Here is a 12,032-nt window from a genome sequence, read left to right as displayed (position 1 = left end):
GCCTACTGTCTGTCCCTCTATACAAAAAAAAGGGGGGACACAGCTGACATCACTTCTGACATCACTGCATAGACTCCATATTTGGGTATCTGACAAAGAACTCCATATGGGCATTAAAGGGGACACAGCTGACATCACTTCTGACATCACAATGACTTGCCAGCTCAACAGAATGATAATTGGCTAATCGATGCAGTTATATATCAGTTACAGATCACCTTTGTACATGCCGCTATGCCAAAAGGTACCCGAGCCTACCGCAACCGGATGCGTGACGCACAACACCGTGCACGGGGAGCTGAGTCAGACCAAGCACGAGATGCACGCCTAGCTGTGGATAAATGGTAAATGGTAAATGGTGCATTTACTGTATATAGCGCCTTTATCCAAGGCGCTTTACATAGATGCATTACATTCACCCATTCACACACACATTCATACCAGCACATCGGGAGCAATTTGGGGTTCAGTGTCTTGCCCAAGGACACTTCGACATGTAGACAGGAGGAGCCGGGATTCGAACCGCCGACCCATGGATCATTGGACGACCTGCTCTACCTCTTGAGCCACAGTCGCGGGCATGCCTGACAAAGAACTCCATATATGGGCATAAAAGGGACACATACATAATAACTGGGTGGGGCATGTATTTCCAACTTGCATCGTTCCAAGTAGGCCAGTGCCCCATGGGCACCGCTCTATAGTGTATTTAAATGCACTCAGACTGTGGCTCGAGACTCTGGACTGTGGCTTCACTAACGTAGAAATGTAAACTTCCCCCAGAAAAGAGACTCTGTAATCGTGACAGCCCTAGATGTCAGGAGATGGAGTTTCATAAACCAACTGGTGGCAAATGTCTCACTTACTCCGTCTCTCTTTTTGTCTTATTCTTACTCTCTCTCTCTCTGTCCGTCTATCTCTCTCTCTCGCTGTCTGTCGTTCTCTCTCTGCGTCTGTTGTTATGTCTCTCTCTGTCACTGCATCGAGGTCTGTATCGCTGCTGTGTGTTTCACTATAGTTAGATTAATCTCCACGGTAAAAACATTTCTAAAAAATGACAACCTCACTTTCTCTCTCTATCTCTCGCATGCACGCGCACACGCACACGCACACACACACACACACACACACACACACACACACACACACACACACACACACACACACACACACCACACACACACACACACACACACACACACACACACACACACACAGATTAAAAAATGAAGCTCCTTGCCAGTGTATGAGTGATGGTTGCATTAGGTCCATGGAGACTTCTCTCTGTGACAGTTATGATGCTAAAGGACTCTCTCCCTCTCTCTGTCTTCCTCTCTCCCTCTCCCCCTCTCTCTCTCCCTCTCTCCATCTCCCTCTCTTCTTCCTCTCCACATTGTCTCCCTCTGGCTATCTCTGCCTTCATCTATCCCGTCTCTAATTCTTTCTCACACACACAGACACACAATGATCGAGATAGGAGATGGAAGGAGTGACATGAAGTTGACATTTGGCCAACATTTAAGTGGGTGCACACACATACTGTACAGTTACATACATACACATTGTATACAGACAAACTGAAAGGGAATTAAGAAAGAAAGTGAAGAAAGAAAGAAAGAAAGAAAGAAAGAAAGTCATGGAATTTTAACTTTATAAATGTGCAGATAGCATGTGTGCAAGGTTGGCCTGACAATCGTCCAGTAAAAAAGTGCTAATGGTGACAGGCCTAAAAGGGGTTCCTACTTTGAGCCGTCTTCATCAGCTGTCTTCAGAGGAAACCCCCGGGAGGGCCCATAGTCCAGGGGCATCGCCTCTAGGTGAGCCTTCCGCCGCTGTAAGTCTACTGTCATCTCCATCCTAAGAAAGAAAGAAAGAAAGAAAGAAAGAAAGAAAGAACGGATTAGTTTGGGGATGACTTGTAATTTAAAGATATAATGACTATATGTCCTTATGTGAGACAACATACAAGGATATTGAACTCTTAATAGGCTCTATATACATTATTGCCAATATGCTGTTTTAAGGGGCCGTTTGAAGATCTGTTAATTGATTGAATTGATTATATTTTACACACATCATTGATTTGTATCAGTCAACGCTCTGCCAATTTACTTCAAGTAGCATGTTTTAGGAAGGCCTGTGTACAAAACGAGCAAGCACACATTTTGTATTTTGCCCACAAGACCTAATACCATCTATATGTGAAGAATGAAAATACATGTTTGGCCTCTCTACTTTATGTAGTTGTGTTCAACGTAGATTCAGGAGTGGACACCACCCACTGCTCAACCCAAATCACTCCCATCCCTATCTCCTCGTCAAGTTCACCCGCGTCTCCACGGCAGCGCAGCCAATCACGCAACATTCCCCACAGCATAAATACACACCTCATATCATTACTTACCTGTTTGATACCGCCTCGCGCTGTCAGATCTCTCGAAACCATACCAAATCGTTTGATACGGCTCCGTGCCACCAAACTGTCAGGTAAAGCTCCTCGTTCTTTTTTTTTTTTTTTCCTCCTCCTCTCATTCACGTTACGTTCGCCTCGATCCATACTGTCAGCACTGCTGTTATATACGGTTTATAAAGCTAATACAGCAGTGCAAGTGAGTTCACGTTACATTAGAGCACAAATCTAATCCGCGCGTTTTGTCCGCCGCTACCATGTCCGACGAATTCGAGCTCTACGCCTCGGGAGACGAGGAATGGTACGGCTCGCCACGCTCCGAGACAGCGTCGGCAGTCCCGGCAACAAGCGCCTCCGTCCGACCCGGTTCTAGCGCAGTCCAGGCTTCAGAACCGCTTTCTCCAGCACAGCCACGGGAGCCGCCATCCAGCCTTCCCGAGGCCGACAAACAACTCCGACCGTCCACCTCTCGCCACGGCGCTTCCGCGATCGGCGGATCGCAGGGGCGCCCGTCTTCTTCAACAGGCCGACCGTCCATATCCGAGTGGACGGTCTTCCGCTTGCAGCAGACGCTCGCGGCAAACGGAGTCCCGTTCCTCCGAACGGACCGCAAGGCCGATCTATTCGAGGCATACGTGGCTCACCTCCACCAGCCCCCAGCCACCGTCGGGGCCACGCCCACCCGGGCTTCTCACACCGGCTCCGCCTCCAGTCCCCTGGAGGCTCCTTCCCACCACCCTTCCCTCCCTCCTCTCCCTTCCCCCTCTTCCCGGCGCCGAGCGCCCCCTTCCCCGCACTCCCCGGATCGGCACTCCGTGTCGTATCCACACTCGGAGCAGCGCTTCGCGCCCTCCGCCCCTTCCCCCTACCACCCTCCTCCCCCCTCCCCCTCTCCCCGGCGCCACGCGCCCCCCACCCCGTCTCCCCCCCCCCAACCGCACGGACAGCACCGAGTGCGTCCCTCCCCTCTCCCCACCCCGTCTCCCCCCCCCCAACCGCACGGACAGCACCGAGTGCGTCCCTCCTCTCTCCCCACCCCGTCTCCCCCCCCCCAACCGCACGGACAGCACCGAGTGCGTCCCTCCCCCCCCCCCTCCCTCCCTCCTCTCCCTTCCCCCTCCTCCCGGCGCCGAGCGCCCCCTTCCCCGCACTCCCCGGATCGGCACTCCGTGTCGTATCCACACTCGGAGCAGCGCTTCGCGCCCTCCGCCCCTTCCCCCTCCCACCCTCCTCTCCCTTCCCCCTCTTCCCGGCGCCGAGCGCCCCCCACTCTGTCTTCCCCCCCCCAACCGCACGGACAGCACCGAGTGCTTCCCACCCCCAATCCAACCCAGGCCCACGGCCAGCCCCAGGCTCACGAGCAGCCTCCCCCCCCCAATCGGCACCACGTGCACCCCCATTCGTCCCCATCCCAGGCCCACGGCCATCCCCAGGCTCACGAGCAGCCTCCCCCCCCCAACCGGCACCACGTGCACCCCCAATCGTCCCCATCCCAGGCCCACGGCCATCCCCAGGCTCACGAGCAGCCTCCCCCCCCCAATCGGCACCACGTGCACCGCCATTCGTCCCCATCCCAGGCCCACGGCCATCCCCAGGCTCACGAGCAGCCTCCCCCCCCCAACCGGCACCACGTGCACCCCCAATCGTCCCCATCCCAGGCCCACGGCCATCCCCAGGCTCACGAGCAGCCTTCCCCCCCCAATCGGCACCACGTGCACCCCCATTCGTCCCCATCCCAGGCCCACGGCCATCCCCAGGCTCACGAGCAGCCTCCCCCCCCCAATCGGCACCACGTGCACCCCCATTCGTCCCCATCCCAGGCCCACGGCCATCCCCAGGCTCACGAGCAGCCTTCCCCCCCCCAACCGGCACCACGTGCACCCCCAATCGTCCCCCTCCCAGGCTCAGCACCTCATGCCCCCCCCGCCTCCACCCGACCGGCGCACCGCAGCCCACCGCTCGACCCGGGGCTACGCACCACCCAGAGGTCGCGGAGCCAGGGGCCGCGCATCCAGCCGGCGCCGTCCCGCTCCCGAACCACCCCAGTCCCCCCCCCCAAACCAACGCTCCAGGACGTCCCGTCGTCACGCACATCCACCCCCCTCCCCGGATGATGAGTGGCCCCTAACCTCTCCCCCCCCCCCACCGCACGGTCAGCATCACCCACCGTGCGCAGGCCCCCCCCGCTCCCGCAGAGCAGTTTTCCCACGCTCCCGCAGAGCTCTCGTCCCACGCTCCCGCCGAGCCTTTCCCCCAGGCTCCCGCAGAGCACCCCCCTCAGGCCACCTCATTTCCCCCCCACCAGTCCGCTCCTCCCACCGCCCACCTCCCCGAACCGGCTCAGCTCTTCTCCATGCTGTCTGCCCTCTATTCCCAGCCACAACTCGCACGCACGTCCGCCCATTATCCCCTCCCCACCCTTTTCCCCACATTTCAGGGACCCGGCACCTTCAGCCATTTTTCTCCCTCAGCCCCCTCCAACTCCCTGGCCACCGTCACCCCAGCCGTTCCCCCCCTGTCAGAAGCGACCCGCCCTTCCCCAGTCACCGCTTCCCTCCGCCAGCAAATCCTCAACGGTGCGTACATCGACCTGGCCGAACTGATCCAGCCCTCCATATCCGACCCCCTCCGCAATAGGGAAATAACCACCCCCTTCGGCCTCCTAGCCGAGCTTCGCCAGTCCCTCCCCTCCCGTTCCCGAGATCTCACCCCCTCAGAGTTCGCTTACACATTCTCCCTACTCAGGGACGTGATATGTGTAGTTTACCCCGGCCGTCGGGCCGAACTGGACCAGTACCTGGTCCTGGTGCTGGACCTGGCCATTCGGTTCGGCGGCACGGGGTTCTACAACTACCACATCCAATTCGCAACCCAGGCGGCGGCTCGCGTGCAGCAGCTCAACCTCGGCACATACTGGGGGGTCCTGGACTACGAGCTTTATTGCAGGGTGTTCGCGGCCAGGGCCTCCCTCTCATGTGACCTGTGCGGAGCTCCTTCCCACCCGTCCGCCGCTTGCACCACGGCTGTCCAGAGGGCCTCCAACAAGGCACCCAACAAGACCCTCCACAAGAGAGTAGAGGCCCCCGCCAACACCTCCAGCCACATCCCAGCTCTGTTCTCCCGCACCGGTTCGGCAGCCCCACCCCCCCCCTCAATTCCCAAGCCTGCACGTTCCTCCGATCCCGCCCGCACCTCCAATGCCCAAGACAGCAGAGGGAGGCCCCTCTTATACCAGTCAGGGCGACAGATATGTAACAATTTCAACGGATCTATCTGCGTCGCCGCCAACTGCCGTTACCTACACACCTGTTCGTTCTGCGGGGGACCTCACTCACGCACCACCTGCCCGCACAACCCCACCCCTTCATGGTTAGTCAGCCTCCTCAAAACACCAATCATCATCCCAGCCCTCGCCACCGCCCTCCGCAACCACCCCGACCGGCCGTTCGTCAACTTCCTAATTAACGGTTTCACGCACGGTTTCCACCCCGGCTTAATCGTCACCCCCACCACCTCCCACACCTGCAACAACCTCCAGTCCGCCATCAACGACCCCGACTCCGTCGACAGGCTAATCGCCAAGGAGGTGGAGGAGGGGTTCATGATGGGGCCCCTGGACTCGCCTCCCTTCCCCGTGTACCGCATCAACCCCATCGGCGTGGCCACTAGGAAGTATTCGGGGAAGAAGCGCCTCATCCTGGACCTCTCCTCCCCTCACAACACTCACGTCCCCAGCATCAACAGCACCATCCCCAGCCACGACTTCTCCATGTCATATCACACCGTCAGCAACGCCATAACCCTCATTCACCTCGCCGGTCACGGGGCACAGTTGTCAAAAGCGGATATCACAAATGCCTTCAAAGTACTGCCCCTACACCCCGACTTCTGGGCTTTCTTCGGAGTGCTCTGGAAGGGTTCCTACTATTTTGCCGTCAGGCTCGCGTTCGGATGCAAAAGCAGCCCAAAGTTATTCGACTCCCTTTCCAGAGCACTCTGTTGGATCCTCCTGAATAACCACCACATTCCCCACCTGATTCATCTCCTTGATGACTTCCTGATCGTCGAGCCCCCCTCCACCCCCCCAGCACACGGCATTTCTACACTCAGACAAGTATTCACAGAACTCGGCGTCCCTCTTTCCGAGGAGAAAACCATCGGCCCGTCCACCACCCTCGAGTTCCTAGGCATCACGCTGGACACAGTCGCCTTCAAGGCTTCCCTCCCCTTAGATAAGCTGAACCGGATCACCCTCCTCCTGCACAACTACCTCCTGGCCCCTTCCTGCACCAAACGGCAACTCCTAGCCCTGCTCGGTCACCTCAACTTCGCCATGCGCATCATACCCCAAGGCCGTCCCTTCATTTCCCACCTCCTTTCCACCGCCAACTCCGTCCCCAAACTGCACGACACAGTCCCCATCGACCACTCCTGTCACACCGACCTTCGCCTCTGGCTTCACCTCCTCTCGCACTGGAACGGCATCACGTTCTTTTACGACACACTCACTTCCAACCCCGACGACATCCAACTCTACACCGACGCGGCCCCCTCACTCGGGTTCGGCGCCTACCACCAAGGTCGGTGGTTCGCGTCCGCCTGGTCACCCGAATTCCTCGCGTTCACCCCCCCCACCACTCACCCCTCCTCCGCACTCCACGAATTATATCCCATAGTGGTGGCTGCGCTCATTTGGGGTCACGAGTGGGCACAGAAGTCCATCCTCATTCACACCGACAACCAGGCAACCGTACACATCATCAATAAAGGCCGCTCCGACTCCCCCGAAATCATGCCCTTCCTTCGCCGTCTCACCTGGACCTCCGTCACGCACCAATTCATCATCCGCGCCGCCCACGTCCCCGGGCACGCCAATCTAATCTCTGATTCCCTCTCCCGTCTTTCCTTTCAGAGGTTTCGTCAGCTAGCTCCAGGAGCAGACCTTCATCCAGCACCCATTCCTCCATTTCCCGAGACCATCTTCCTCTGAACCCCCAGCTACACCACCTCATCACGCAATCCCGTCATCACGCCCTCAACGGCTTCTCCCCCCGGACGCTCTCTAGCTACCTCACCGCCTGGAACACCTTCAAGAGGTTTCACGCGCACACCGGCATCCCATTCCCCTCGTCAGACGTCACCACCCTCGCTGCGTTCCTCACCCACGGCCACTCCAGCCTCCGTCTCCGCACCTCCACCCTGCACGTCTATCTCAGCGGCATCAACTTCTTCTTCCGTCTACTAGACGGATCTCCAAACCCGGCCACCTCTCATCCCCACCTCTCCATGCTGCTCCGCGGCCTACAGCGCCAGGAGATACCAGTCCCGCCTCGCCGCCATCCTCTGACGTCAGACCTACTCCTCCTCTGCCTACAAACTCTCCGCGCCGGCTACCTCACCCCTCAGATCTCCTCCACGCTGGAGTGCATGTTCCTGCTCGCCTTCTTCGCCTTCCTGCGGTGTTCAGAGTTCACGTCCTCTTCATCCCGGTACGACCCCTCACTCCACCCGAGCCTGTCCGACATCACATTCCATTCCTCCGAAACCCTCACCTTCACGCTCAAACGGAGCAAGACGGACCAGCTAGGGCGTTCTTCCTCCATCCACCTTTTCAAGACGAACTCACCTCTCAGTCCCTACGAACCCCTCCTCCGCCACGTCACCACGAGACGATCCTACCACGCCAACCCTCAAGACCCCCTATTCATCACCGAGTCCGGCTCCGTCGCCACCCGGTTCTGGTTCCACCATCACCTCCGACAGGTTCTCTCCCTCTCCGGTCTCCCCCCTCACCTCTACTCCGGCCACTCCTTCCGCATCGGCGCCGCCTCCTCCGCTTCCAGTCGAGGCCTCTCCGACCACCTCATCCGCGTCCTGGGAAGATGGTCCTCCCAGGCATACCACACATACATCCGGTCCAACCTCCACGACGTACGCAACGCCCATCTCCAGCTAGGCAGACCGTAACGGCCACACTCCGCCTAGCCCGTCCGCCCAGGAAGGGGGTCCCCTCCTCCGCGGTCCTTCCCGAGGTTTCTCCCTCACTCCCCTCGAGGGAGTTTTTCCTCGCCCGACCGAGGGTCCAAGGACGGGAGGCTCCACGCGCCGGTCGCTAGAGACCTTCTCCATCCTCCGGCCCCCCCACGGTTCGTATCAGACTTTTTGGGGGCAGCGTCCGAGCAGAGGCGACCGACCGCTCCCGGGTGAGCAGGTCGGCCGTCAAGCTCTCGAGACTACGTACCCCATCCTCAGTCTCGCCCCCCCCGGGCTCCTCATCATTACACCCACATCTCATTTGTGCAAATAAATACTACTAATCTTGAACAGTGGTGTGGTTTCTTACTAGTGAAATGTAGTTGTGTTCAACGTAGATTCAGGAGTGGACACCACCCACTGCTCAACCCAAATCACTCCCATCCCTATCTCCTCGTCAAGTTCACCCGCGTCTCCACGGCAGCGCAGCCAATCACGCAACATTCCCCACAGCATAAATACACACCTCATATCATTACTTACCTGTTTGATACCGCCTCGCGCTGTCAAACTTCCCCCCCCTCCTCCCCAACTAACCCCCTCCATCCTCAGCATTGCCCCGCTAACACTTCTCTCTCTCTCCTTCTCCTAGGAGCCCCCGGGGGGGCAGCGTCCGAGCAGAGGCGACCGACCGCTCCCGGGTGAGCAGGTCGGCCGTCAAGCTCTCGAGACTACGTACCCCATCCTCAGTCTCGCCCCCCCCGGGCTCCTCATCATTACACCCACATCTCATTTGTGCAAATAAATACTACTAATCTTGAACAGTGGTGTGGTTTCTTACTAGTGAATCAAGGAAACAACCAATATGTTTTCAACACAATTCCGTTGTGAAAGCAGGGATTTATTTTTCAAAATAATTCACAATTCTGTTGTGCATGGGAAATAATGTGGACTGTTGAAATTGTATTTGTATCAGCTGAACTATTTAGTTATGAATTTTTCATTTATTGCATATTCATCATAAACTATAACCTTAGAGTAAATACTACAAACAGACACAGACAAACAAACATGTTAGGCCACGCCACACACACACTTAAGGTTTTGTCACCCGTGGTCAACCACATTCCACACACACACACACACACACACACACACACACACACAACAGTAGTGTTTCTGACACCAGTGGCCGGCTCTAGCCCACAGATAATGCTATAAGAATCTGTTCAATACTAATCCACTAACCCTAACCTCCTTAGCACTGACCAGTCTGTGTGTGTGTGTGTGTGTGTGTGTGTGTGTGTGTGTGTGTGTGTGTGTGTGTGTGTGTGTGTGTGTGTGTGTGTGTGTGTGAGTGTGCACGTATGTGTGTGCATGTGCGCACATGTAACCCATTTAGTCTCAGTCTTACATATTTCTTATCTGTAACGTGAGGCGCAGGAGGTCTGGAGATCAATAGAAATGTTTCTCTGTTAATGAAGACGTGTGTGTGTGCGTGTGTGTGTGTGCATGGGTGCGTGCTTGCGCGTGTACGAGAGAGAGAGGGGGAGAGAGTATGTGTGTGGTCGTTATAAATCGCCCACTGACTGACCACTGCGGTCAGACATAGCGGTCAACGTGGATGGTTTACCCACACACGCACGCACGCTCGCACACACACACGCACGCAATCCCACCACGTTCGTTCTCAAATCAAGGACAAAACTTTTTTTTCTCTGCTGACATGAGCCCTCCTTAAAAACTGCAGTCCAGACCTGGAAGACATCAAAACAGTCATGGTTCTGTTCAGTCCAACTCCATGTTCTCCATACTCAATTCATTGTTGTTTTTGCACTGATCCTTTAACCCGTGCAGGACGGGAACCCCTTTTGGTGTTTTAAGGATTATGTTATACTTTAGCTATTGCGCACATCTTTGAATAATATATATTTTCTTTCAGAGTGAATGTTTTTAATCTTGAATATTCGCTTCTGGGAGGGTCCCTGGAAAAACATATTTTCAGATGGGGGTTCGTGGCCAAAAACATAATTCTGGGGGTCCTTGACATGAAAAATGTTGAGCACACTGGCATAGAAACATTTAGGATTTAGAAGATTTTTTTTTTTAGAACTGGGCCTCAGTCCTAAATTGGTTAAAAATCCCATCCCAAATCCCAGAGGCCCATTCTAAAAATGCCTTCTAAATAAGTAGTACTCATACTTTTTCTGAGTTGGACCAAATGCAGAACCACAAGCAGGCAGGCAGATAAAGTTCAATGATGATTTAATCACAACTGGACAGGACATACAAGGGCAGGACACTGCGACGACAACAAATAATCTGGCAAGGGAACACTGGGAGGTTTAAATAGACTGACACAGGTGCAACATAACTACAATCAACACACGATAGGCTGAGACTTAACTGGGCACAGGTGAACTACAAATGGAATTACAGACTGGTGAGACATGACAGGTAGCAACAAATGGAGCAGACAGGAAACACTAGGAAGTTGGAACATAACAACACAATAAAAGTACATGTTCATGACAGTATAACTATCGAAATCATTTGAAATATTTATTTTCTCATGCCATAAATCCTTGGCCGTCTGGAAAATATCTATTTATTTGTGTCAAAATTGTGTTCTTTCATAAAGCACTGTGGATTTAGAATCCACAGTGACAGAAATCTGCGTGTAGTTCATTATTGGTTAAAAGTATGTAACAAAAAACATAAAAATATAATTTCCCCAAATACTGTGTAAATTATTTCAAAATGCTTTATTTACATATTCGACCATGAGTATGATCACTGATTCATAATAGATAGATTTTAGGAGCTAAACGTAAAAGAAGACACAATATTCTATTTGATTCTATTCAGATACAGAATGATATACAGTATGCTGTATTACTACTGTATATACTGCAGGGATATATACTGTATTTCCAAATTTAGAGCAATTTTTTGAAGGTACAATTTCAAATAATAATTTGTCCCACACAGATCAGATCAGTGTAAATGTATCCATTTGCAATCGTAAGAGTGTGCAGGCTCACTGTTAAACTACTTTCATGATCATTGCTTGTACTTGTATGAGTCAGAGACAACTAAACCCTCTTCCTGTAAACAGTACGGACGGACAGACATATAGATAGATGGGTAGACAGACAGATGGACGGACGGACAGAAGGACGGATGGACAGCCATAGTTGGGGGTCATGATAGGTGGTGTTTGTGGTGGGGTCAGTGAGACCCTGCACCTCTCTCTCTCATCCCCATATCTCATATTGACAGTCCGTGCAGACACATTTGCATATGTAATTCATATAGCGCTGCTGTAATCTGTTGAGTATGCATGAAATCTGGGCGTCAATATTTCATTTATGCCCCATTTGCACATTGTGTCCATGGTGTGTGTGTGTGTGTGTGTGTGTGTGTGTGTGTGTGTGTGTGTGTGTGTGTGTGTGTGTGTGTGTGTGTGTGTGTGTGCACGCGCTCGCGTGCATGCGTTTGTGTATGCTTTTTTGAGTTAATGTGATGTATGTGTGTGCTTGTGCATGTGTGTGGACACTATATGTATGTACAGTTTGTATGTCTGTATGTAAATTATATGGATGCCATGGCATATGCGTGTGTTACTTGTGCACGTGTGTGTGATAAA

The sequence above is a fragment of the Electrona antarctica genome (assembly GCF_951216825.1).
Source record: "Electrona antarctica genome assembly, chromosome: 24".
Lineage (NCBI taxonomy): Eukaryota > Metazoa > Chordata > Actinopteri > Myctophiformes > Myctophidae > Electrona > Electrona antarctica.
Note: the sequence above shows the minus strand (reverse complement) of the source record.